The sequence below is a fragment of the Schistocerca gregaria genome, chromosome 1 (assembly GCF_023897955.1).
Source record: "Schistocerca gregaria isolate iqSchGreg1 chromosome 1, iqSchGreg1.2, whole genome shotgun sequence".
Taxonomy (NCBI): domain Eukaryota; kingdom Metazoa; phylum Arthropoda; class Insecta; order Orthoptera; family Acrididae; genus Schistocerca; species Schistocerca gregaria.
The window spans coordinates 542686744-542713868 of NC_064920.1; the positions used below are offsets into that span (position 1 = coordinate 542686744).

At 44.0% G+C, this 27125-nt stretch overlaps 1 protein-coding gene across 1 annotated transcript in view; it reads left to right on the forward strand.

Moving 5' to 3' along the window:
* LOC126359214 (alpha-taxilin) overlaps window positions 1-27125 on the forward strand; it is a 256645-nt gene that overhangs the window by 67727 nt on the left and 161793 nt on the right. The window lies entirely within an intron of this gene.

The following is a 27125-nucleotide window of genomic DNA, read 5'->3' on the forward strand; positions in this document are numbered from 1 at the left end:
GGCAAGGCAAAGACTTGTAGTTGTACAAAGTACCCTCCACCATGCTATGTCAAGTTGCTCTCGGAGTATCCTTGAATATGTAGATACCTTGTCTGATTAAATGTGTCTGGCCACATATTAGTGGACATTAATCTGGGGTGTGTCGACCCTTCGCCTTTATGACGGCTTGTACTCTGCTGGGAACACGTCACTGAGGTGTCTGAATGTCTGTGAAGAAATTGCACTCAATACTTCCAAAATTCCAAAAGAGCTGACACCAGATGTTGGCTTCTGGAGCGAAGACGACGTTCTAATTCCTCTCAAAGCCGTTCGATTGGGCGACATGTTGTGTCTAGGAATCCTGCATACTCGGTTCGCTAGACAAACAATCAAACAACTCGTATTAATGAGTTTTATTACAAGAAGATAAGTACAAGTACTTAACTTTGATCTGAGAATTCTTGTAGTCCTTTATACATGATCATCCACAAGCGCAAATACACTGATGTGTCGGAAGCAAAGGGCGACATACAAAATGACAAGTCTTCTTCAGAATAGACAATCACAAGCAATGCTTCTAGTCCTAGTGATCGCTAGTACCAAAAGTCTGTCAACTGAACTGCAGTGACCGCTGATCTCTAACTGTACTGCGTGTACTTGATTTTACTGATCAGTGGACGACCAAGGGGCGGGGAGGGGGGGGGGGGGGAGGGGAGCCGGGGTCCGCCCGCCCCCTACCTCTGGCCCTGGAGGGCCTTCAAATCTCGAGAGCCTGGTACTTGGAAGTCACCCGCGACCAGAACATTTTAATCAAATCTCAAACAAAGCCAATATACATTCATAAAATTGAGGTAGTTTGGAGTCAGAGGACATACACTCTAAGACAAAAATCGGGGACTAGAATCACACTGACTCCAGTAGAATTGTCTTCTGTGGTGAGTCCCTCTTCAAACTGAGCAGTGGGATGCCAGCCCGACTTTCACCCATCATAAGGCGCGACAACCTGAGAGTGCTGGTCTGGGATGCATTTTCATTTATAGCAGGACGCTTTTGGTTCTCATCCGTGGCACCCTTACAGCACAGCCGTACGCCGACGATATTCTTCGCCCCGTTTTGTTGCCCTTCATGACAAGCATCCTGGACTGATATTTCAGCAAGATAATGCCCGCCCGCACACGGAAAGAGTTTCTACTACGTGCTTGCCAAACCCCACCTTGACCAGAAAGATCGCCGGATCTCTCCCCAAATTGAGGACATTTGGAGTATAATGGGCAGGACCCTCCAACCAGTGCTCAATTTATGAAGCTCTTTCTCTTGAATAAATCATTCAGTTTTTCCGAAATTGGAATCATTTGTTTCTTTGTCCATCTACGTCACTTCTATTGCTTTCCGTCCCATTTTCATAATTACTTCAGGGTGCTTCACTATTTTATTTATTGTGCAGCTTCTTACAAATTTATCATGTCACGGAAATTATTTTTGGGTGTGTTCAGAATACTTGACATTTTTTGTAAAACGTTGCACGGAACTTAAAAACTGTACAAAGATCAGCAGTATTCGTCAAGATGCAATTATTCTATTTGAAACGTTTTTTGATACATGTGGCATCTACACGTGTACTTTAAGTATAGTTTAAAACTATGTGCAGAAGTTAATAATGAAGCCAAGAAATGGAGATACGTTTTACATCGACTTCTAGATATTACAATATTTTGAGCCCAGTAAAACCATGCTTTTCGCAGTCAGCGGAAAACAAGAAATTTCTTAGAAATTGTGCAGTAGATGGTGAAAGATTATCCGGTACTGAAAGAGCATTGTTTGAAACTTGAAGAGTTCGTTGGTGGGTCGAAGAGAGTACCTTGTTATTTGTCAAAAGGAACACAACACGATTTTTTTTTTTATTTTGAGTGAAACAATTAAGGAAGAATGTTTCCAAGTATTAAAAAGGCTAAATACTGTGGAATAATTTTGTCAGCACTGCCGTTGAAAGCAGAACTGACCAAATGAGTCAGCTAATTAGATTCGTCCGTATATACTGTCCAGTCACCTCAATATGACCCCCTGGCAAAAGCCTGAATATTCACCTTTTGCTTCGCAGAATGCTGCGAGACGTGCAGCTGGCCCCTGTGGCCGAGCGGTTCTAGGCCCTTCAGTCTGGAACCGCGCTGCTGCTACTGTCGCTGGTTCGAATCCTGCCTCGGACATGATTGTGTGTGATGTCCTTAGGTTAGTTTGGTTTAAATAGTTCTAAGTTCTAGGGGACTGATGACCTCAGATATTAAGTCCCATAGTGTTCAGAGCCATTTTGAAGTCTTTGTTCGATACGTTTATTACAGGAAATAAAGGAGATAAAAAACCGAAAATCGGTTATACCAGAAACCAGTTATTTTGAGCGCTTTTAACAGTCAGGTTAAACCCACGTTGAAAAATCCGATATAACCTAAAACCGATTGTTTCAGCAAAAACCGCCATCCCTACCAGAATTTTGAAGACGAATATGCTGCCCTCACGTTTCCATGCAGTCCACAATCGGGCCACTGTCACGGCCGAATGCCCCACAAATTTGGATACTGCACGATTCGACCAGCCGGCCAAATGGGTACTCACACTGATGATGATGATGATGATGATGATGATGATGATGATGATATTTGATTTGTGGGGTGCTCAACTGCGTGGTCATCAGCGCTCGTACAAAGCTCCAATTTCTTACATAGTCCAGTGTTTTATACAGTCCAATTTATCCACTGTCACGAATGATGGTGAAGTGATGAGGACAACACAAACACACAGTCGCGGGCAGAGAAAATTTCCAACCCGGTCGGGAATTGAACCCGGGACCCCATGATCCAGAGGCAGCAACTCTAGCCACTAGACCACAAGCTGCTGACGGGTACTCAGCACGAGACCCCTTTCAAACTATATCAGATGCTGACAACGCAGTCTCACGTGAGTATGCGACATCTCCGCGTCTTTCACAAGCATCGCTCAGTATCTGACACTGTTCATACTCCTTGTATACCATACCACGCCTGGTAGCGACACCAAGCGCTCTGGTGACTGTTCTACCCTCACAGAGAAATGAAATTCTGATCATTTGTATGGCCGTCGATGAAGTGTGCGTTTACGAAGTTACAGTAACTTTCAATCATATCTTCTGGATGCTTCACTTTTTTTCAGGCTGTGTATATCGATATTCGATGTCTGATTAACAGCTTCAGATGTAGCTTCCCGGACAGCACTCAATTTCCCAGAGTATCTTCTCTGCAAGCTTTGTTGAGTGACGGGATCAACAGCGTGCTCTGCTGCTTCGCAATCGCATTCAGATCTGTCGACAATGTCCCATCTGTATAGGGTCGCGTTACTTCTGGCGTGGCCTCTTCGATTCCTGTTTGGGCGGCACCAAATCTACATGGGTAGTTGGGACACTAGAGCTGGTATAGTAGGTTCTACATAACTGGAGACCATTGTTAGAATTCCACCTCTTTTTCCATCCTTCCTCCAAGAGAAAGGGCTGATGCTGCAACGGGACTCATCATCTCACACAAGCATGGAAAGAGTAGAGCGAGAGTGTGTGGTGTTACCCAGTATGGTCAAGATCGGAAGTACTCTTGGGAGTGTGTATGGAGATACTTCCAGTCTCTCAAACCGTGGCGCCGACCAGAGTGGCCGAGTGGTTCTAGGAGCTACAATCTGGAACTGAGCGGTCGCAGGTTCGAATCCTGCCTCGGGCATGGATGCGTGTGATGTCCTTAGGTTAGTTAGGTTTAAGTAGTTCTAAGTTATAGGGGACTGCCGGCCGGCGTGGCCGAGTGGTTCTAGGCGCTTCAGTCTGGAACCGCGCGACCGCTACGGTCGCAGGTTCGAATCCTGTCTCGGGCATGGACGTGTGTGATGTCCTTAGGTTAGTTAGGTTTAAGTAGTTGTAAGTTCTAGGGGACTAATGACCTCAGAAGTTGAGTCCCATAGTGCTCAGAGCCATTTGAACCTTGTTATGTTACTTCTGGTCTTTACTTTTTATCCAACTGGCGGCAAGTGCCTTTTGTACACCAGGGAACGGTTAAGAGTGATGTCAGTGAAATTTGGATTACAGCTGAGGTTTATTTGTTTATTGCAAAATGAAACATTCCACTTTGTGTCTGCCAGTTGGTTAAGAGGTGCAATACGCAGCTTCCTGTTTTGGCTGGTTTTGGGCACAATCGCAACGTATTAAATTCATTCATCTATTCCAAGTCAAGTGCCATGTTGCGTTCCCCTTCAGTGTGTAGCATGAGGTGTTTGTGTTTCGTGCTGATAAGAGGAGCGACAGTTTTTTTTTTTTTGTTGCTCTTGAGGACCAACACTCCTGAAAAACAGATGTCTTAGAGATGTGTCTCTGTCGCAGCACAAGAGTGCTGTCGACCTCAGCTACAGGACTCGGCTGCTAACAGCATCTCCGGATGAGTTACGTGGCTAAAATGCGTCACCGGGGCAGAGAGTGTACGCGAGCTGTGGAATGGGGCAAAGGGCCGGCTAAACCACTGTTTGATCAATACAGCATTCTGCTTGGGGTTCCAGGGCGGTACCTGGTAGTGCTCCGGAGGCTCCAAAAGCGAAGCTCCCGTGAGGTCGCCGCACAGCGATTGCCAACCACCAGCAGCCACTATCGCAGAGAGACGATCTAGGTTCTGCGCCATTCGACGACCACAGTTAGTTTTCTTCGTGTGTACTTCTGTTTGGCTACTCTCCCTGACTGATACTTCAGAGATTTTCCGTAAGTACGCAGCTAGCCTTCCCGTAAGCGATTTATACAGTAGATGCCTTATAATATTTTATAACTTCAGACAAATTGAAAGTGTGCCTTGCTTCTATACAACAAGCAGATAATGTTATTAGACTGCGTGGCCAAACGAAAACAATAAAAAGACAACAGCCCAACTTCGCGTTGAGGGCAGCTTAACCCTCATAATTTTCAAGGCGATCTGGCTCATATTCATATGTAAATGATTCCTTGTAAGATTATCTTAAATTCTGCTGCATAGCACGCTTTATTTGGCATTGATACGAGGCGTGTTTTTTTAAAAGTAAGTACCGTTTTGAAATTAAAAAAAGACGTACTAAGATATCTCAATAATTTTACTTTTACATGAAAGCCTGTACGTTAATCTAATTTTCTACATAATTTCCGTCAATATTGAGGCACTTGTCATAACTTTGTACCAGTTTTTGAATACCCTCCTCTTAGAAGTCTGCCGCCTGACTTATTAACCACTGCATCACCACTGTTTAGACTTCTTCATCGTCTTGAAGACGCTGACCGCCCAGGTGTTTCTTCAAGTGCAAGAACAGATGGTAGTCACTGGGCGCAAGATCGGGGCTGTACGGAGGATGATCGAGAGTTTCCCATCGAAAAGATGTGATGAGATCTTTGGTCTGATTCGCTACATGCGGACGAGTATTGTCTTGCAGCGAAATGATGCCTTCCATGGACTGTTGCTTCGATCCTGGTGTGACGTAGGCCACCCATGTTACATCGCCCGTAACAATTTGGCTTATGGAACCATCACCGTCATTGTGGTACCACTCAAGGAAAGTCAATGCACTGTCCAAACGTTTGGTTTTGTGCACATCCATCAACATTTTCGGTACCCAATGTGCGCACAACTTCCGTTAATTCAAGTGCTCGGTCACAATGCCTTACAAAACACTACAAGAAACATTAGGAAAGTCATCCCGCAAGGAGTAAATCGTAAAGTGTCTGTTTTCTCTCACCTTATTGTCCACTTCCTGCACCAAACTTTCATTAACGACCGAAGGACGCCCACTCCGTTGTTCACCATGCACATTTGTGCGGCCATCTTTAAATGCTCTCACCCACTTTCTTACCATTCCATCACTCATAATCTTTTCTCCCTAAACCGCACAGATCTCAAAATGAATACCGATCGCTTTTAGGCCTTTAGCACTAAGAAATCTTATAACAGCCCGTACTTCACAGTCGGCGGGACTCAGATTATCGGAGGCATCTTAAGCACTCAGTATACAACGTAAATAAGGAAGAATCAGACTGTAATGGCGTCAGTGCGTAGATTAAGGTACAGGCTTTCATGTAAAGATAAAATTATTGAGATATCTTAGCACGTCTTTTTTAATTTCAAAACGGTACTTACTTAAAAAACACGCCTCGTATCCCGTATCATTCCACAATGGGTAGAGATATGATTTTTATCTTCCAAGAAAGGATTTCCATCTGATGACGAGTAAGATAGGCACAAACGCATCAACGAATATGAAAAAAAAAAGAAGCTGTACTGAATGACTGTTGTGTTAAAGGATTTTCTGGCCTTATGTAAACGAACAGTTAATTTCTCTGCTTAAACATCAAATAAATTACTAACTTTATCTACTACCTGGGACTGAGCTCACTAAACAGAAAGTAACGTAAGTGCCCGTTCCAAGAAATTAGTAGCTGTGGCGAAAGTACGATATGAGATAACATGGAAGCATTTCAGGTATGAGAATTATTCCACAGAAGTTGATTTAACATGTCACTGATATTCACTTGAGAAAACTGTAAAGTAAGTGTTCAGTTGATGATTTCCTAAAAATTAAGCAGCTCCTTTCTAATGCTGTACAAAAAATTACAGTTGTGACTCCAACTAGTGAATTTCATTTTGCAATTGCAAGACGCGTTTTGCATTAAACTCCGTGCTCATACGAATTCAGATAAAGCTAGTGAAATATAAATACTAATCATTTATGTACGAATTCGTAAGCAGCGTATGATACTGTCTTCCAACAGTCTCAGACTGATTTTCAGAATCGTTGTCTCTAATGACATCACCATGTGAAGTTTACGAAGTAATTAACAAGAAAGATACTGGATTCGTATACTTGACCTCAAATCCCGCTTCAGTTAGCTTGCTTTAGGTTCTCCATGTTTTCTCTGAGTCAGGTGAGGCAAACGCTACGCATATTCCGTTAAAAAGGACAGTGCCTTATTTTGAACTTATTCTTGTTCGAGCCGGCCGCTGTGGCCGAGCGGTTCTAGGCGCATCAGTCCGGAACCGCGCAGCTGCTACGGTTACAGGTTCGTATCCTGCCTCAGGCATTGATGTATGTGATGTTCTTAGGTTAGTTAGGTTTAAGTAGTTGTCAGTCTATGGGACTGATGTCCTTAAATGTTAAGTCCCATAGTGCTTAGAACCATTTGAACCATTTATTCTTTTTCGATCCTGATTTGCGCTCCTCTAAACAGTTTGATAAGTCGAGTGACACATCACTTACTGAAACTGAAGGCACTAATCTGAAAGTCCTTATAAAGACCCAAGTACAAAGCATCGGTGGAGAACTTCCGATAATTTCTTTTTTGATGTTAAGTTCACGATACACAGTGTTTCGGCCGAATTTAACATCAGGGAATGTGGTACATTATTCGTCGGAAAACTTTACTGGCTAAGTGTCAAAAGGCGGTGTTTCGATTCACGATCAGTCCCAGGCTTCTTATCAGTCACTTATCACGTCTTCCCATCTGGAAATATTTCTTAATGTGAAAAATGTCAACCTGCACCCTGGTTGGCAGCCCACGTTAACTATAGGTGGTCCCCCTGCCCCGTAACTGGTTGGGTTTCTCTCGCTTCAAACCTCCGAGTACAGCATTGGAAGTCCACCTCCAATAGTTTAGTGTAAAATGGTTCAAATGGCTCTGAGCACTATGAGACTCAACTTCTGAGGTCATCAGTCGCCTAGAAATTATAACTAATTAAACCTAGCAAGCTAAGAAGGACATCACACACATCCATGCCCGAGGCAGGATTCGAACCTGCGACCATAGCAGTCGCTCGGTTCCAGACTGAAGCGCCTAGAACCGCACGACCACTCCGGCCGGCAGTTTAGTGTAGTCCAACGTCTAGTGAGGCTCTATAGCATTATTATCAACCTTCCTGATGACGGTTTTAACTTTTTTTAATCTTACTGTAGATTTCTTACGAATGCTAACATTGCCAGAATGTTAAGTAGTATTTGATTAAATGACAGTGTTGTACGCTACAAAACAAAGTTGTTGACTAGTAGAAAGTAAAATTATCAAAGGTGTTGAGATTTTTTTGTTTTGTTAATTTAATGGCTTTTGAAAAGTGCCCATAGAGCCATCTCAACACTGGAAATGTTGTGCTATAGTTTGTTTTGAGAATCCACAGCATATATTAGTTTAAGTCGTACTCTGGTACGAAGTTACATAGGCTTAAGGGACAGGTTCCGACATAAAACAGATTTTACATTCACAGTATACTTAAACGAGTAAGCAAAACGAAAATGTAACACAGGATACACATAAATGGTAACCATAACACTCCTGCTGGTAAAACAATAACGAATGATAAATCGGCGTTGGTATACGTCTGGGATTTTACCAGTTCAATCCATATTAACGGCTATGTATCTAAATTAGCAATAAAATGTTCTTTCATTGTACGTAAAGTACGGTGCATTTCCTTTTAGACGTTCTTCTCCTTGTTGTGGACTGCAGTCTGAAGACTGGTTTGGTGCAGCTTTCCATGCGAGTTCGTTCTGTGCAAGTATCTTAATCTTTGCATAAACTACTGCGTTGTATGTCAACTAGAATTTCCTTGGTGTAGTCAAGCCTTGGTGTCCCTTTGCAATTTTCACCTCCCCTCCGGCCACCCCCACGCCCCACAACATAATTCCCTCCATTAGCTATTCCTTTACGTCTGAAAACGTGTGCCATCAATTTACCCCTTGTTTTGATCAAGTTGTTACAAAGAACTCTTTTCTCTCCAATTCGTTTCAGTATTCTTCATTATTTTTTTGATCCGCCCATCTAATCTTCAGCATTCTTCAAGACACCACATTTTGAAAGCTTCTATTCTCCTCTTGTCTGAACTGTTTGTCGCTCACGTTTCGCCTCCTCATATACATTGACATATAAGTTACACACCATATGTGTTGACAGGTTTTTATAAATCCAGAAAATTTACCGCTCACTTGATACGCAACAGCTATCACTGGACTTTAGTGCTACACATACTCTACCTCTTTAGGGTAGTGCACTTAAGTAAACGCCCTACAATATGAGTTAAAGAGGAAAAAAATCCAACAAAACAATTCGATTGGTTACCCTTTTTGGTTGGTGTGTCCACTATTACGTTTCTAAGCCTCACACCAGGACCGCGACGAAATTTTTAACTATAGTAGGTAAACAGTAACGACGTACTATGTTCTGAAAACAAATCCACTTGTTCATACAGTTCATACAGTCCACTTGTTTTAACAATTTTATTACTCGGCGGAATTACCTTTATGTTTTCACACCTGACGGGTTTCAACCAATGAAATCAATAATGAAGAGAAATAATTTTATCCAACCGAATAATACTAAATATAGTGTTAACAAGCGGCCTTCAGCCTCGCATTTACAAACAGAATGCGGGGAACATGTTCTGACAAAACTATATATGGTATTTTCGCACAGTGTAACATGTGCAGAAATAAACAACTCAGGAAACTGCAGATAGCTAGATACTGGACTCCATTATATGTATGGAATAAGAACACGACCCATCAAGTTCCTTGCATTATCGCAACGTTTGACTTCTGTTTACGTTAAGGTGCCAATGCATACATTGCTTATTGTTCAGTGGTGGCCTTATGTTACAGTATACTTGGTTTAAAGTACTTATGTAAGATATTACTGTAGTTTTTATTTTTATCCACTAAATCTGTAGATTACCGATTCTGGTCGAAACTAGCGAGCTGGAAACTCTCGAAAGCGAGGGTATGACAGTGAATGTTTCTAAAACATTACGGCAGTCATTGTCTTCTCCGATGACAGGATAGAAGGCGTCCCAAGAGGAATGGTCAGCATTCAAGGATATTACATGAACAACCAATCGAAGCAAAAAAGTCAACTAAACATAGGCTCTAACATGCGTATCTTAAACTCTCTCAACACTTCCTCATCTTCGATATTTTGAAACAAATTTCTTCTGCTGCAAGCTCTTTGCTTTTTATATTTTTAGAGGTGGTAGTATGGACCAAAAGAAGAAAAAAAATCCAGTTTCAGATAAATTTGAGAGTGTGAAATTAACAGCATCTGCTGCATAACACTCATGCTCATCGATAGGTTTATACAACTACAGCCACTGCCAGTAATAATAATAATATGTATAAATTAGCTGAGAAAAGAAAGAATTTTTGTGAAATTGTGTACATAATTAAGTACGGTTTGGAGCAACATCGAAATAGTGTGTAAGCTTTCGCAACTCTCCGTTTCACATTTGTGTAAGTTGGAGTTTTCGTGCTTTTCCATTTTTTCGGACAAATGTACAAGATCCATAAGAGATGCTTTAGTCCAGGAATTTATTTCCTGGTTGAAAGATATTCTTACGTTGCACCCACACAATAACTTATGCTGATTGTACACCTCCTTGTTATATGTTCACTTGTAGTCACGCTATTTGATTTCGTCACTCTCTTAACCAAAGGATCTGGTATCGGAGGCCATAGTTCGTTTGCTGCAAACTTCTCCTGGTAATTTATTTTTCTGTTCCCACAATAAGATTTTCACTGTGCAGCGGAGTGTGCGTTGATACGAAACTTCTTGGCAGATTAAAACTGTGAGCCAGGCCTAGACACAAACTCAGGACCTTTGCCTTTCGCGGGCATGTGCTCTACCGACTTCTTCACGTCATTTTGTTCGTTGCATCTGTTCGGGGCGGACGTCAAGTGACACCCGTTGAAGTGCATTGTTCACCCATTCACTGAGTTTGTTTGTTACAGAAGACCGCTAACCTTCTGACCCAACACGCTTTGTTTTAGCATTTAAAACAGATTCAACATAGTTCATAGAATGAGATTTTCACTCTGCAGCGGAGTGTGCGCTGATATGAAACTTTCCTGGCAGATTAAAACTGTGTACCCGACCGAGACTCGAACTCGGGACCTTTGCCTTTTGCGGGCAAGTGCTCTACCAACTGAGCTACCGAAGCACGACTCACGCCCGGTACTCACAGCTTTACTTCTGCCAGTGCTTGGTAGAGTACTTGCCCGCGAAAGGCAAAGGTCCCGAGTTCGAGTCTCGGTCGGGCGCACAGTTTTAATCTGCCAGGAAAGTTTCAACATAGTTCACGTTTACGTTGCATTCGAAAGCCGATCCCCGCGCAGTAAATCACCAACTCCAAACACAAACTGCCGTTTATGGAAATGATTAAAATGAGGCAGTAACGTCTAGTATCGTGGTCACTTGAGTAGAATACAAATGAAGCGCTGAGATCCATAAGGCCGTAGGCCTAAGGCATAACAGCACCGTCGTCGACCCCATATTTAAGTGAATATCAGAGAAACCAGTCATACAGATTTTCGTGAATTTTCATACATGCAGTGTACACCTACAGCACGGATAAACCTGACTCAACATACGATCAACGTATTTCAGAATCATGAATGAATGCTATAATCTCACAACCGACGATGATGTGCCGTAGACACTTCTGATTCCCAGTGTCTCAAATCGATTACTGTAGGACGAAATTCAGGACTTAATATTCTACAACTGATTCAGAAACCCACAAAACAGGTTTTCCTGTTAGAATAAGTACAACATATACTCACGTCCGATCTAATTTTACTGTAAAGTGAGTGAATTGGCATATCTGAAGAATGTGCTATCATCTAGTGGGATTAATGCCGAGTGAATGGGGATAAGAGTTATCGTGCCTCAGTGTGGTACCACCTGGTGCTATTGACGTGAACTTGCTGTTGAGTGGTGACGGCTAGCTGTGCACAAAGTGAATCGTGCACGTTGACAAACAAATCCGTTTGTACTTGGCCCGTGAGGCAACTACGTCACCCCAGTTGTGCATGCGCAAAAGCTCCTTAATCATGTACAACCGAAGACAGATGCCAAGTACTCTAAGTCTAGAGGAGTAGAAGAGCAGTAGATCTTTCACATTGCAGCATCTATGTTACATTTAACAACATAAAAAAAACAAGAAATTGGCACGGTGTCGAAAGTTATGGTGCTCACGTGCTCTTATGCAGCATCCGAATGGCTACGTGCACTTGTGTGCACTTGTTCATCTTCCCTACTGTGAAACAGATCTCTCATATTGAACAAGTGCTCATAGCTCCTAAGATATGCATTTTAGAGCTCATCGTTACTAGACGTTTTCGCTTTAAATGATAGTTTCTGTCATATCACTCAATATTAACCATTCCTCCTTTTTCTATAACTTGCAAACTGTTTGATTTGCCAACATATATCGGCATTGTGCCTCACAGACAACATTCGGTGTAGTATCAAGGTGGCGATCCGATGGATGAACGATATCACGACTGCTATGAAAAGATGACTAGAAGTTTGGAAGATGTGTGAACATCGCAAGTGTTCTGCGAACCTTGTGGTCGGCGATCCATAAAGAGGGACACGCCATGCTGACGTCAGAGGTGGCCTTTTAACGCCGCAATACACGCACAAGCCTCGGATCACGCACATGAAGGAACAACGGCGTGAGAAGCTCACGCTTGACTTATTTCTGCTCCGTAACAGCTTTTTTAAGAGAACAACATATTAAGTGCCGCTGCCAGATTTACCTAGATTGAAAGCAAGTCCAAACTGTTCGATGATGTATGCAAATACTACACTCACGCTCATAAATTAAGGATAATTGCAGAATGTGGTGCCACACAACGTGGCACTACACAAAACTGGCGCTAATAGCATAGGCACATAGGGAACACACACGACACTGATCTGTAAGTCCACGGTATTGGTGATACGCTGAAAAAACCACCCCGAAACACATGTGCTACAAAACGCCACTGTTTCCTGCGCATGTACCCCGACATCAAATTTGGGATATGATCACCATGCACATGTACGCAGGCTGTGCAACGGATTGGTATACTCCGGGCTACAGCCTCCCATTCTTGTACCAGTGCCTGTCGGAGCTCCTGAAGTGTTGTTGGGGTTAGAAGATGTGCAGCGATACGTCGACCGAGAGCATCCAAGGCGTGTTCGACGGGGTTTAGGTCTGGAGAACAGGCAGGTCACTCCATTCGCCTGATATCTTCTGTTTCAGGATACTCCTCCACGACGGCAGCTCGGTGGGGCTGTGTGTTATCATCCATCAAGAGGAAGCAGGGACCCACTGCACCCCTGAAACGGCGGACATACTTGTGAAAAATGACGTCCCGATACACCTGACCTGTTACAGTTTCTCTGTCAAAGACATGCAGCGGTGTACGTGCACCAATCATAATTCCACCCCACACCATTAAACCACGACCTCCATACAGGTCCCTTTCAAGGACAATAAGTGGCTGGTATCTGGTTCCTGGATCACGCCAGATGAAAACCCGACGAGAATCACTGTTCAGAGTATACCTGGACTCGTCCGTGAACGTAACCTGGGACCACTGTTCCAATGACCATGTACTGTGTTCTTGACACCAGGCTTTACGGGCTCTCCTGTGACCAGGGTCAGTAGACTGCACCTTGCAGGTCTCCGGGCGAATAAGCGAGTAAACCATGTCTGTTCAGTCGTCTGTAGACTGTGTGTCTGGAGACAACTGTTCCAGTGGCTGCGGTAAGGTCACGAGCAAGGCTACCCGCAGTACACCGTGGCCGTTTGCGGGCACTGACGGTGAGATATCGGTCTTCTTGTCGTGTTGTACACTGTGGACGTCCCGTACCGTAGCGCCTGGACACGTTTGCTGTCTTCTGGAATCGTTACCATAATCTTGAGATCACACTTTGTGGCACACGGAGGGCCGATGCTACGACCTGCTGTGTTTGACCAGCCTCTGGTCGCTCTAGTATTGTACCCTTCATAACGTCATCAATATGTGTTCTCTGAGCCATTTTCAACACACAGTCACCATTAGCACGTCTGAAAACGTCTTGACATTTACTCGCTGCACCGTACTCTGACATGCACCAACACACCTCTGCGTATGTGGACTGCAGCCAGCTCCACCGCATGGTCATTCGCCGAGGTGATTTACCCTTAATTTATGAGCATGAGTGTACTTACTGGCTGGGTAACTGCATGAGGTCTATGGCAGTCTCTCTGCAGACTGACAACTGCGTAGCTTTTGTCCCATCGTAAAGTCAAGCTCTACTGTCATCTGGACGAGCCCCGCGCATCTCGCCGGTCAAGGATACCGTTTAAACATTCAATGAATGACACGTCAATTCTGCTAGTGATCACCTCCTACACGGCAGGTGACTCTCTTCGTGACGAAATGCAGTCTATATGTATAAAAGTGGATATGTGTGTATGTTTAGCATAATTCTGAAACACTTGGAGCAATTTCAACGAAATTTGGTACACATATCATACGATCGCAAGAACAGACACAACTAAAAATTACAATACGAGAGAAAATTAGATTTAAAGAGATCTTTGAAACTTATATTGAAATAATATAAGCGCCCTTTAAGTTTCAAGTAAGTAATTTTGGTAGTAATTCCATTAAACACGGTGATTTTTTCCACCGTGTATGAACTCCAGGGATTGATCGATGAGAGGATATGAAACAATAAAGATCTAATGAACTTATGTCAGGAAATGCATGGTCCCATGCTAGAGACCATTTATTCAGTAATACATAGTCACAGAGTCTGCGGTCTAAAACGCGCCGTACCATGCAGCCACGATTACAGTATGTGTCGAAAATGTTTTCCATGAGCCTCAACGCACGGGTGCAGGCGTCGCAGCATGTTCTGTCTCACCTATTCACATCGGCCAGGCTGCACCCGAACAGTGTCAAAGGCAACATGGATACGGTGCTCCAGTGTCTCCACATCTGGAGTGGGCTCTGCATACACGATACTTTTGTGGTGGTCCAATAACCAGAAATACACTCCTGGAAATTGAAATAAGAACACCGTGAATTCATTGTCCCAGGAAGGGGAAACTTTATTGACACATTCCTGGGGTCAGATACATCACATGATCACACTGACAGAACCACAGGCACATAGACACAGGCAACAGAGCATGCACAATGTCGGCACTAGTACAGTGTATATCCACCTTTCGCAGCAATGCAGGCTGCTATTCTCCGATGGAAACGATCGTACAGATGCTGGATGTAGTCCTGTGGAACGGCTTGCCATGCCATTTCCACCTGGCGCCTCAGTTGGACCAGCGTTCGTACTGGACGTGCAGACCGCGTGAGACGACGCTTCATCCAGTCCCAAACATGCTCAATGGGGGACAGATCCGGAGATCTTGCTGGCCAGGGTAGTTGACTTACACCTTCTAGAGCACGTTGGGTGGCACGGGATACATGCGGAAGTGCATTGTCCTGTTGGAACAGCAAGTTCCCTTGCCGGTCTAGGAATGGTAGAACGATGGGTTCGATGACGGTTTGGATGTACCGTGCACTATTCAGTGTCCCCTCGACGATCACCAGAGGTGTACGGCCAGTGTAGGAGATCGCTCCCCACACCATGATGCCGGGTGTTGGCCCTGTGTGCCTCGGTCGTATGCAGTCCTGATTGTGGCGCTCACCTGCACGGCGCCAAACACGCATACGACCATCATTGGCACCAAGGCAGAAGCGACTCTCATCGCTGAAGACGACACGTTTCCATTCGTCCCTCCATTCACACCTGTCGCGACACCACTGGAGGCGGGCTGCACGATGTTGGGGCGTGAGTGGAAGACGGCCTAACAGTGTGCGGGACCGTAGCCCAGCTTCATGGAGACGGTTGCGAATGGTCCTCGCCGATACCCCAGGAGCAACCGTGTCCCTAATTTGCTGGGAAGTGGCGGTGCGGTCCCCTACGGCACTGCGTAGGATCCTACGGTCTTGGCGTGCATCCGTGCGTCGCTGCGGTCCGGTCCCAGGTCGACGGGCACGTGCACCTTCCGCCGACCACTGGCGACAACAACGATGTACTGTGGAGACCTCACGCCCCACGTGTTGAGCAATTCGGCGGTACGTCCACCCGGCCTCCCGCATGCCCACTATACGCCCTCGCTCAAAGTCCGTCAACTGCACATACGGTTCACGTTCACGCTGTCGCGGCATGCTACCAGTGTTAAAGACTGCGATGGAGCTCCGTATGCCACGGCAAACTGGCTGACACTGACGGCGGCGGTGCACAAATGGTGCGCAGCTAGCGCCATTCGACGGCCAACACCGCGGTTCCTGGTGTGTCCGCTGTGCCGTGCGTGTGATCATTGCTTGTATAGCCCTCTCGCAGTGCCCGGAGCAAGTATGGTGGGTCTGACACACCGGTGTCAATGTGTTCTTTTTTCCATTTCCAGGAGTGTAGTATGGGTTGAGATCCGGTGAACGAGCAGGCCGTGCAATTGGACAACCGCGTTGGACCAGGAAAGACAGGACTGAGATGCGTCCGGACGTTAACCGTCATGTAGCAGCAACATAATCCTTCGAGTCATCAATGGCACTTCTTCCAGCAGGGAAGGCAAAATCTCCAGCAAGAAACGCCGATAGTTACGGCCTGTTAGGAGACGTGGAAGGAAGACTGATGCCAAAATGCGGACGCCGATTATCCGGGGCCACACATTCCGGCTGCACCGATGCTGATGATTCGCTGTCACCATACCATGGGGGTTCTGTAAACTATCCCACAGTTGACTGTTACGAAAGTTGAAGATAGTACTCTGTATAAAAGTGGCCTCATCTGTGAGTAGGATGGATGACACAAATCCGGGAATCGTGGTTGCCTGGTGAAGAACCCGATGAGAAAACTGCTCCCGATGTGGAGAGTCTGTCGCTATTAAGCCCTGCACACGCTGTAAGTGGTAAGGGTAGTAACAATTGTCAGGAGAATGTTCCGCACCTTCGTCTGTGTTACCCTGTAAAGGCGTGCCAACTGCCTGGTACTGACACGGCGGTCGCCTTCCACAGTGTTAGTCACATTTTCCTCCAAGTCTCGTGTCTGAACATTTCGGCTAAGTCCTTCATGCTTTCCTGCTTCCAGAAATGACCCTGTCTCAGACAAACTGCGAGACACTGTTGCAAACATTTAATGCTGTGGTTGTTGTCGGCGGCGATTGTTCTCCTGAGACAGCCGTTGCCATTTGCCTGTCCGTGAGTAAACATCATGTAGCCAAGCTCTCGAATCGAATAAGAAACCAAGTATACAACGCTGTATCGCATACACTACAAGGTGAGTCAGCAAGAGAAGTGAATCTAACACAACAACCTCTAGCAGCTGTATCCGTGGCTACATGATACAGCACGTATTAGACTGCAGTCTCTGTAACAAATGGCTGGCTCTGAGCACTATGGGACTTAACATCTGAGGTCATCAGTCCCCTAGAACTTAGAACTACTTAAACCTAACTAACCTAAGGACATCACACACATCCATGCCCGAGGCAGGATTCGAACCTGCGACCGTAGCAGTCCCGCGGTTCCAGACTGAAGCGCCTAGAACCGCTCGGACACCGCAGCCGGCTCTGTAACAAAATTTGATAGAATAAATGATCTCTACCATGGAAACCATACATTTCCGGACATAACTTCATTAGACTTTTTTCGTTCCATATCCTCTTATAGATTAGTCCTTACAGTTTGTACACGGTGGAAACAATCACCATCTAGTCTATACGACAATAATATGGACATGCAGTTCTGTTGTCGTTATCAGCTAATTATTAATTAATTCTTTGAGTTGTCTCACTTTTCTTGCTTTTCTAATTTTTTTTGTTTTCGATTATGTCCTCTCATTTAACGTTTTTGCCACTTTTCCATCCCAAACAATATACTCTTTTTTTTACTTAATGTTATACATTACGAAATTCGAACCTCCATCACGAAAAATTAGTACTTAAGGTAAAATAAAAAATTAAAAACAAGTTGAAATTATTGATTTAGAAGAATACAGAATGCAAAATTATAATTTATCAAAGTTAATACAACGTTGTAAGGAACATCAATTAGGTACACTTTAGCACAATTTACGAAAACACAGAATCATAAATGTACTTGCATAATGTAGGAATACTTTTCGCCGAGAAAAAACATTTAATACGAACTTACTTTATAGCACAAATGTCCATTTTTTCTTGTACTGTGCAAAACACGAAATTTCGTAATACTTAACAACAGCTGCAATCATCAAAACAGTGTCTTTCCTTCAGACATACATGCATGTGCGAAGGACATTGTAATGTAAGATACAGACATTGTATAAACACTAACACGGCAATAACCAATGATATTAACAATTACATTCAACTTACCTGACACGTGAAAAGTGTCACAAGTCAGAATGTGCCGCTCATCGTGCATGACTGCTGCTCACTTGCCCGCAGCAACGCTGAAGTGACATTGTGGTGCACCATGAAGGATCGACAACAGAGGTTACACATCTGCCCACAAGTGGACAAATTGCGAGACAGAGATGTGGCGTTTTTCGTGTACGTTGGGGCACATCACACGTATTTTTCCGCAACAAAAACTAAAAATAGCTGTTTTTTGACTTGCGCCTCTTTTTTCTGTCCGGGTGCGACATAACTACTATCTGGAAAATTTACTATTGTATAAGACGTTCTTGGCATTATTAAGGGGCCTGAGTTTGAAGGTTGTAACATGTAAAAATAATCAAAGACAAATTAAATTAGAGTCGAATTCATAGTTTTCGGGCTGCTAGGTTGGTTGGTGACTGTTCTCTTGGGATTTAACGCCTTGGAATGCGGACGGTGTAAGATATCATTCTCGTAAGTTTTGGGTAACATAAACCCAATATTGTACTCATAACTCATTATCTATATATTCTTTTTTTTTTTTTTTTTTTTTTTTTTTTTTTTTTTTTTTTTTTTTTTGTAGGGAAAGATCATCTCCGGCTCTTCTAAGGGAGGCAGACGGAGTTTCAAGGGACAGAAGAAGGTTACATGCACCCTTAGCTTGGAACGCACGTAGAAATCCCAACCAAGTTTAGCACGCATGCGACGTATGATCTAGGAAAAAATCCTACGGGTAAAACAAACTAGCACTGCTTTGACTGGGGAAAAGGTGTAGACAGAGTCGGAGACGATTGACATTTGCAGCTAATAGCAGTGTCGCTAGGATGTCTGGTGATAGCCTCACTGACATTTCACTCATGTAAACGAGAGTAGTGGTGAAAAAGAAATGGCACATAAAGATGATGGAAAAAACTTGCAAATACGTTATTTACCGTCTGTGTTCCTAGCTTTTATAAATTGTAGAAATGACATCATGTAACACCTTACATTGTTCCTCCATCTATTCTTTATTGTACGATCCGTTTCAGCCAGAGACCATTATGCAGCACAAATTTATGTTAACACCAAGAGTTACACGCATACATAAAGATGCGTTATGCTGAAAATATGATATATGTAAATAACGTTTAGTCCTGCAGAGGTAGATGATAAACTGAACAGTAACTTATTTGATGAAAAGAATTGAGATTGGCATCAAATTTCGATATCAGTCATCCCAGAACGAGTAAAGAAGAATTGTACAAGGGAAACTCCCCATGGCCCCCCCCCCTCTCCCCCCAGATATACTGCTAAGTTGGCCCAGCGGAGAGCCGCTCAGAAACTGAACCTCAGATCAATCATGAAAACAGGAAGAAGGTGTACTGAACTGTGAAAACAGAAGTAAAATGGAAACAGTAAACGGTCCGAGCAAAATATGTTCTACATCGAGCGAATTTGAGTAGCCACGGCGTTGTGGTTCTGTGGTCTCGGTGTTGGACTTAAGGCTGGGAACACCGGGGGCTGTCGACCCCCCTTCAATTGTGAAGAACCTTAAGTACAGTGACCCCTTCTTGTTGCAGAAGTGTGACTATGTGTCCATTTTCTTTTCTTCAGAGAGAATTCATGGAAAAGGCAAACTTTTTTGTCAATAAATAAATGAATATTTAAAAAAGAAAACAAAAACTGCGATAGGGGAGGTCTGTGTTTGAATCTCCGTCGTGTTCCAATTCTTTTCACAGAGTAATTGTATCTGTTCGCTGTACTAAAATTTGTGTCTGTGACATGCTGTAACGTCCGTTTTAACAGCGAGGTGTAAGAAAGGGACCTGAGAAGCACTTACGTCGTATCTGTCCTACTCAAGTACCACATGTTATGACTATTACGTTCTGTTTTGGAAGTTTTGACTCTTGAATTTCTTTGTTGTAACACAATTCACACCCATTTATTTGTTGTTCTCATTTCCGTGAGAGGTCTACGCGGTATCTCACCTGCTCTCACTATTCATCGCATTTACTTGGGACGGTAATATATTCTTTCCACGTGACTCATATTCTACGATAGTTACCAAGACTACAGAAGGAGAACAGACACGTCAATGACCGGACGGAAAGTTCATTATTTTATTAAACAAAATAATAAGCTGGGGACACGTGAGAGATGTGAACACGGATCTCCCACTTCGTATTCCAACGCCGTATCCACAGAACCACGACGCCGTCGTTCTTGCATTTCGCTCGATGTTCCACATTTTCACTTTAGATCGTTCATTGTTTCTATTTTGCAACTTTCTCCACAGTTCAGTAAACTTTCTTCCTGTTTTCATATTTGATCTATGTTCAGTTTTGAACTGGGCCATTTTACTACTAAATCTGAGGGGAGCACAATGGGGAGTTTTCCTTGTTAGTTCATTCCATATATGCGTAATGCACAAACCATAATTGTAAACGTAGTGAAACTAGGAGTTACACAGAGGCGTATCGATCTTTTTTTCCGTCCATCGGTTTGTCAAGAACATTACATAGACATTAAAATAGTGTAAACCTGTTAGGGCGAAGGGTGGACTGTATGACGGACCTTCCTAATATCTAGTACGAAGAAGGAAGTAAACCCTGAACCTCTCTATTTACAGACAAACGTTGTAGGTCGAAGAGAGAAGTGAACCCTGAACCTGTTTGTGTGTAGACAAACACTGTAGGACGAAGAGGGGTGTCGTCCTAAATGTCTCTATCTGTAGACAACATTCGCGGGACGAAGAGAGGAGTGAACCCTGAACATCAGCGTTACTACACAACCATCACAGAACGAAGAGGGGAGTGTACCTTGAACTTCAGTATTTGTAGACAAGCAACCAAGGACGAAGAGGAGAGTGCTCCTTGAACCATTCTATTTGTAGAATGTTATTGTCCAGAAGGCTTTCGATACAGTTTCGCACTGCTGCCCAAACAACAAAATACGAGCGAACGGAATATCAAACCAGCTGTGTGATCGGATTGAGGAATTTCTAGCAAACAGAACACATGATGTCATTCTGAAATGAGAGTAGTCTTCAGACGTAAAAGTAATTTCGGGCGTGCCCCTAGGAAGTGTTATAACATCATTACTGTTCATAATATTTGTGAATGGCCTAGTAGGTAACATCGAAAGTTCCATCAGGTTTTTCGGGGATGGTGATGTTGTACACAGAAACGGCGCAACGCTAGAAAATTGTACCGAAATGCAGCAAGACCTGCAGATGATCGACCTTGGTGCAGGGAGTAGCAATTGACCCTCACCATAAAACGGATGGTATAGCGAGTACGTACATAGAAAGGTCCTTTTTTATTGTGTGATCATACGATTGCAGAACAGTCACTGGAAGCAGTTACTTCCATGAAATATCTACGAGTGTGTGTCCGGAGCAGTTTGAAGTGAAAGGCACTATTAATCGCGGCTAAGGCAGATGGCAGTTTGAGATTCATTGGAAGAATCTTCACGAAATGCAGTCCATCAACAAAAGAGGTAGCTCACAAAATACTGCTTCGACCAATGTTTGAATATCCCTCGTCACTCTGAAGTCGACACAAGACAGGATTAATAGAGGCAGAAGAGAAGATCAAAAGAAGAGCAGTGTATTTCGTTAGAGATTCAGTCAGAAGACGCAAAAGCACCACGGAGATCCTCAGTCAGCTCCAGCGGCAGACGCTGCAAGAGGGACGTTCTGCATCAGGATACAGTCCACTGTTCCGAGAGCGTGCGTTCCTAGAAGAGTCAACCAACGTATTGCTTCCTCCCACGCAAATCTCGCGAAAAGCCCCACGAAGATAAAATTAGAGAACTTCGAGGTCACACGGAGGCCTCGCTTACCAGCAGCCGTTCTCCCGCGAGCCATATACGCGACTGGAACAGGAAAAGGGTCAATTGACCGTGGTATACAAACTACCCTATGCCACACACCGAAATGTGGCTTGCGCAGTATAGATTTAGGTGCAGATGTAGATGATGACGGGAGGTTGGTGTTGAGTTCTGAATTTCTGCGTTTGCATACAAACATCTTAGCCCTGGTGGGAGTAAGCCACTGCATTTGGGAACAAATATTCTGGGACAAATAGGTATGAAATCTGAACCTCTATTTTTATAGATATACATTTTAAGTAAGAAGAAAAATGGTTCAAATGGCTCTGAGCACTATGGGACTTAACATTTGCGGTCATCAGTCCCCTAGAGCATAGAACTACGTAAACCTAACTAACCTAAGAACATCACACACATCCATGCCCGAGGCAGGATTCGATCCTGTGGCCGTAGCAGCAGTGCGGTTCCAGACTGAAGCGCCTAGAACCGCTCGGCCACACCGGCCGGCAAGTACGAAGAGGGGAGTGACTGCTGATCGTTTCTATATGTTGAAAAATACGCTGGGACAAAGAGGGGAGTGATCTTGAACTTATTTGTAGACTTACCCTTAATCAATGAGCGCTAGGGGTGCTCAACGATGATGTTATCAGCGCCCTTACGAAACTAGTAGAAACGAATGTGGTTAAAACGGAGAAAATCTGAGAAAAGATATAAGAATCAGTCTGAAATAAAATCGCACTCGCTCTCACCGTTGTCATCCATGATCACCTACGCCTTAAAAGAGTGTGAGGTCTGTTCAGTATAGGGATAGCTTCGCGCTGCACATAACGAAACACGGAACATCACGCTCTGCTGTGTAGACTTGGTGCTTATGTTTAGTTAATTTTTCCCCACTTGCGGTATCTGCTGCTTGTCTTTCTCTCTCACTTTTTTTTTTACCACCACCCCTAATAATATATAGCCCTGGACGAAGCTTCACGTTGATCACGAGTAGGTGGTGCGTTCTCGCAGTGAGGAAGAGTCTGCTACACGTAAGGTCGGTGCCTTGCGGTTATTGCGTGGCTGTTAAACGCGGCGCATTATACTCGCCGGCCGCTTAGTGCAGCCGTGTCGCGCTGTTCAGAAGCAGCAGCGCTCTGGCGTGATAGAGGCGCACAACAGTCTCGCAACAGTGCTACGCGGCTGGGCCTTCTGCTCTTGGCTTACCGGCACACCAGCAGTTCACCTCTCATTCGTAAGTACTAGTGTTGTTGCTGGTGCTACTAATTATTTATGCTACACATATGTGCGTAACAATAGCGTTAATACAGTAAAGTAGCAACAACCACCCACTCACATACAGACAGAATGTCGCTCCGGAAACTAAAGGGCCTCGGCCAGATGATAGGAACAGCCGGGGATAAATACTTCATTTCCAGAGCTTTTTGTGCAGTTTAGCTAAGAACATTCCAACATGCACTTCCCAGTGCTTTGCAGTGTACAGATTTAGATGACGTCTCACTTCCTCTTCTACCCTAATATTTCTGAAAGTTTCATGGTAGCCACAGTGACGATGGCTAGAGTACACTTGCGGTGTCGGCGGCTCTTGCTCTGCTTGCTGATGTTGACAATTTGTTGACGATGGTTGTAGTCAGTCGGCTGATAGTATACGAGAGCCAATGAGAATAGCTGAATCTATTCATTTTCGATGTGAAGAGAGCCAGAATTACTTTTACCAATCTGGTTATTATGTTAGTTTCTGTTACAAAATTTTGCATTTCGTCGGTGAGTGGAGAAGAAAAAAAAAGATATGCCTGACAGACTGACCTGTAGCTTATTACCCTGAGGCCTAGGTTAGTTTATAATGTGAAAACTTGCTTGTAAGTTGGTGAAGCCAAGGAATATCAACACGAAAATACAGTTGTTGCAATGGACTGATGTGCATCGCACCTCGAGAAATACATTCGTCATTGTAATAAGGTGCTTGTATATCTTATTTACCGTTCTTCCGAAAATTCCGATGATGTGGTTTAATTCTAACCGAACAGAACGTGTGTGTGTGTGTGTGTGTGTGTGTGTGTGTGTGTGTGTGTGTGTACTCAAGAGTGATCATCCTTGATGTTTCGTTGGTTCAAATGGCTCTGAGCACTATGGGACTTAACATCGAGGTCATCAGTCCCCTAGAACTTAGAACTACTTAAACCTAACTAACCTAAGGACACAACACACAACCATGCCCGAGGCAGGATTCGAATCTGCGACCGTATCAGCAGCGCGGTTCCGGACTGAAGCGCCTAGAACCGCTCGGCCACAGCGGCAGGCTATGGTTTGTTGTCTTTGCGTGTAAGGTACGAAGTAAGTTATCACTTTATTTGTTTAATAACCCAATGAGAGGCATCCTGGCCACTCAGATGGGTCTGAGAGGCATCCGGGTGAATTGCCCTCTCTGTTTATTGACTGGATAGCCACTGAATTGCTATTTATTTATTTAATGGAATAATAATAATTATTAAAAAGTGGCAATTTTATTTAAGCACTGTTTTTACTATTTCGATTGTTGCGAATCAGCGATAGTGCAATGCTGCTCGCTTTGGAGAATACACATTTTATGAGAATTATTTGGTCCAGGAAACACTTTTGCGATCACGGTTGCGATTTAGACGGTATTCGCGTAATTATACTGATTAAAAGTTATCGCTTCCGAAAGACGCAGGTTCGATTAAAGCTGTGTGCACTTTTTCGCGTATAATGAAAATATTCATAACACGTCGCGTAACAAAAAGAAACATGCGAATCACATCCGTGATCAAACGAAGAAAATATATGATAACATAAATGTTCTTCGCTGTTATTCAGGACAGGCTCAGATTAGACCATGCAATGTTTAGTTATAGGAAATCACAAGATGTTGCACTTTAGAGATATTTGTTTTGAATAACTTGTATTTACCTTCTCTCTCTCTCCTTTTTACAGCCTTTATACCTTCACATCGATTAAGGAACTTTTCCTTCTCTACCGAGCAGTACGAGAACAAAATTCAGACTCAACCAAATGTCTTACATCGAATTATTACATGCTTAACCCTTAACAATCATGTAGAGTTTCGTAGTCTTTGATACACTGAGCACAAAAAAAATGAAAATCATAAAATTATAATTACATTTTTAATATCATGAATACTTCTTTACATCATGAAAATAAGGTTTGACATCGTCGTAATATTAATTTTCATCGTTGTAGCACTACATGGGGCACTCAGTTGGTTCCGTGGAACCTCTGTACAAGTTAAAAACAGTAACTTTAGGTGGAATTCTTGGAGGCAGTTCCGTGGGAGGAATGTTGCGTGGAGACATCAGATGGAGCTGGCAGCCGGCTGTCTACGGCGGGCGGGGTTGTGGAATGGCCCGCCCAACTTTATGTTTACGGCAAGGTTGTGGGTGGACTGTGCTGAGGTGCTGAAGTTGATGACCAAATCCCGTGAAGCGTCAATTCTGCAGAGGACAGGTGCGGTATAGTCCTTAATCTTCTCGTGGGTGCACCTCTCTTCCAAGAAGGCGTGTAACTGTCGTACTGTGGCCGATCGCGGCGCTTCCACTGCCCAACGCAGTCAGCAGTTAACAGAACAAAATTCCATCTAGTTTTTTTTTATGAACCATAGGAAATTACGAGCGAGAATGTTATTGGCTATCTACATCTGACTCATGCATTGTCGTGGTGACTTCCCATGACTCATCGCGCGAACCGCTACCAACGACAACCTACCGACATCTTAAGTGACTTTTACCATTAGCGTATTTTATCCGGCAGTCTACATTTCGAAGCAGTTTCGTCTTCAGAGCTTCAGTTAGCTAACAGAAGATCATTATGATGCCAAGAATACACGTATGTTTTGCAAGTGATATTGATTTTCGTGTTTAATTTCGATCAGTAACAATAATGTTTCACTTGTTCTACGCATCATCCACTCAACCGTTGTACGAATATACTGTACCATATTTCGAAATAAGTGAGCGCGAGATAGAAAATCAACTATATCTCTCAACAGGGGAAAAGAGCAGCAGCCTACCGCATGTCGCTACAGGAAAGAAATGTTTTAGATGACATCTTGGGTTGTCGGGTGTTCTGCCGGATATCATCGTCGCACTTGCACGATATTTCGGTCACGTAGCTCGTAACCTTCATCAGGTGCGACCTGAGACTGCTCCTCGAGTGGACCTGGTCCAGTATTTATGCCTATGGCCTTCCCCCTCCACCAACGGTTGCAGGCGCTTCCTCTGTGGTCCGCGCCCATTCCCTGCGACCTGCTGGAGCGTTGCTGCTCCGGTTTCCGTCCGCTGCGGTTCTGGATGTTCCCTCTGCGGTCCGCGCCCACTCGAGGAGCAGTCTCAGGTCGCACCTGATGAACGTTACGAGCTACGTGGCCGAAATATCGTGCAAGTACGACGCTGATATCCGGCAGAACACCCAACAACCGAAGATTTCATTAGATGGCTTCAGAAAACATCGCTCTTGTGCAACGCAGCTAGCTCTTTATTCGCACGTAGTAATGGCCGCTATCAACAGCGGATCTCAAGTTGATTCCGTATTTCTAGATTTCTGGAAAGCTTTTGACACCGTTCCTCACAAGCGACTTCTAATCAAGCTGCGGAGCTATGGGGTATCGTCTCAGTTGTGCGACTGGATTCGTGATTTCCTGTCAGGAAGGTCGCAGTTCGTAGTAATAGACGGCAAAACATCGAGTAAATCTGAAGTGATATCAGGTGTTGCCCAGGGAAGCGTCCTGGGACCTCTACTGATCCTGATCTATATAAATGACCTGGGTGACAATCTGAGCAGTTCTCTTAGACTGTTCGCAGATGATGCTGTAATTTACCGTCTAGTAAGATCATCCGAAGACCAGTATCAGCTGCAAAGCGATTTAGAAAAGATTACTGTATGGTGTGTCAGGTGGCAGTTGACGCTAAATAACGAAAAGTGTGAGATGATCCACACGAGTTCCAAAAGAACTCCGTTGGAATTCGATTACTCGATAAATAGTACAATTCTCAAGGCTGTCAATTGAACTAAGTACCTGGGTGTTAAAATTACGAACAACTTCAGTTGGAAGGACCACATAGATAATATTGTCGG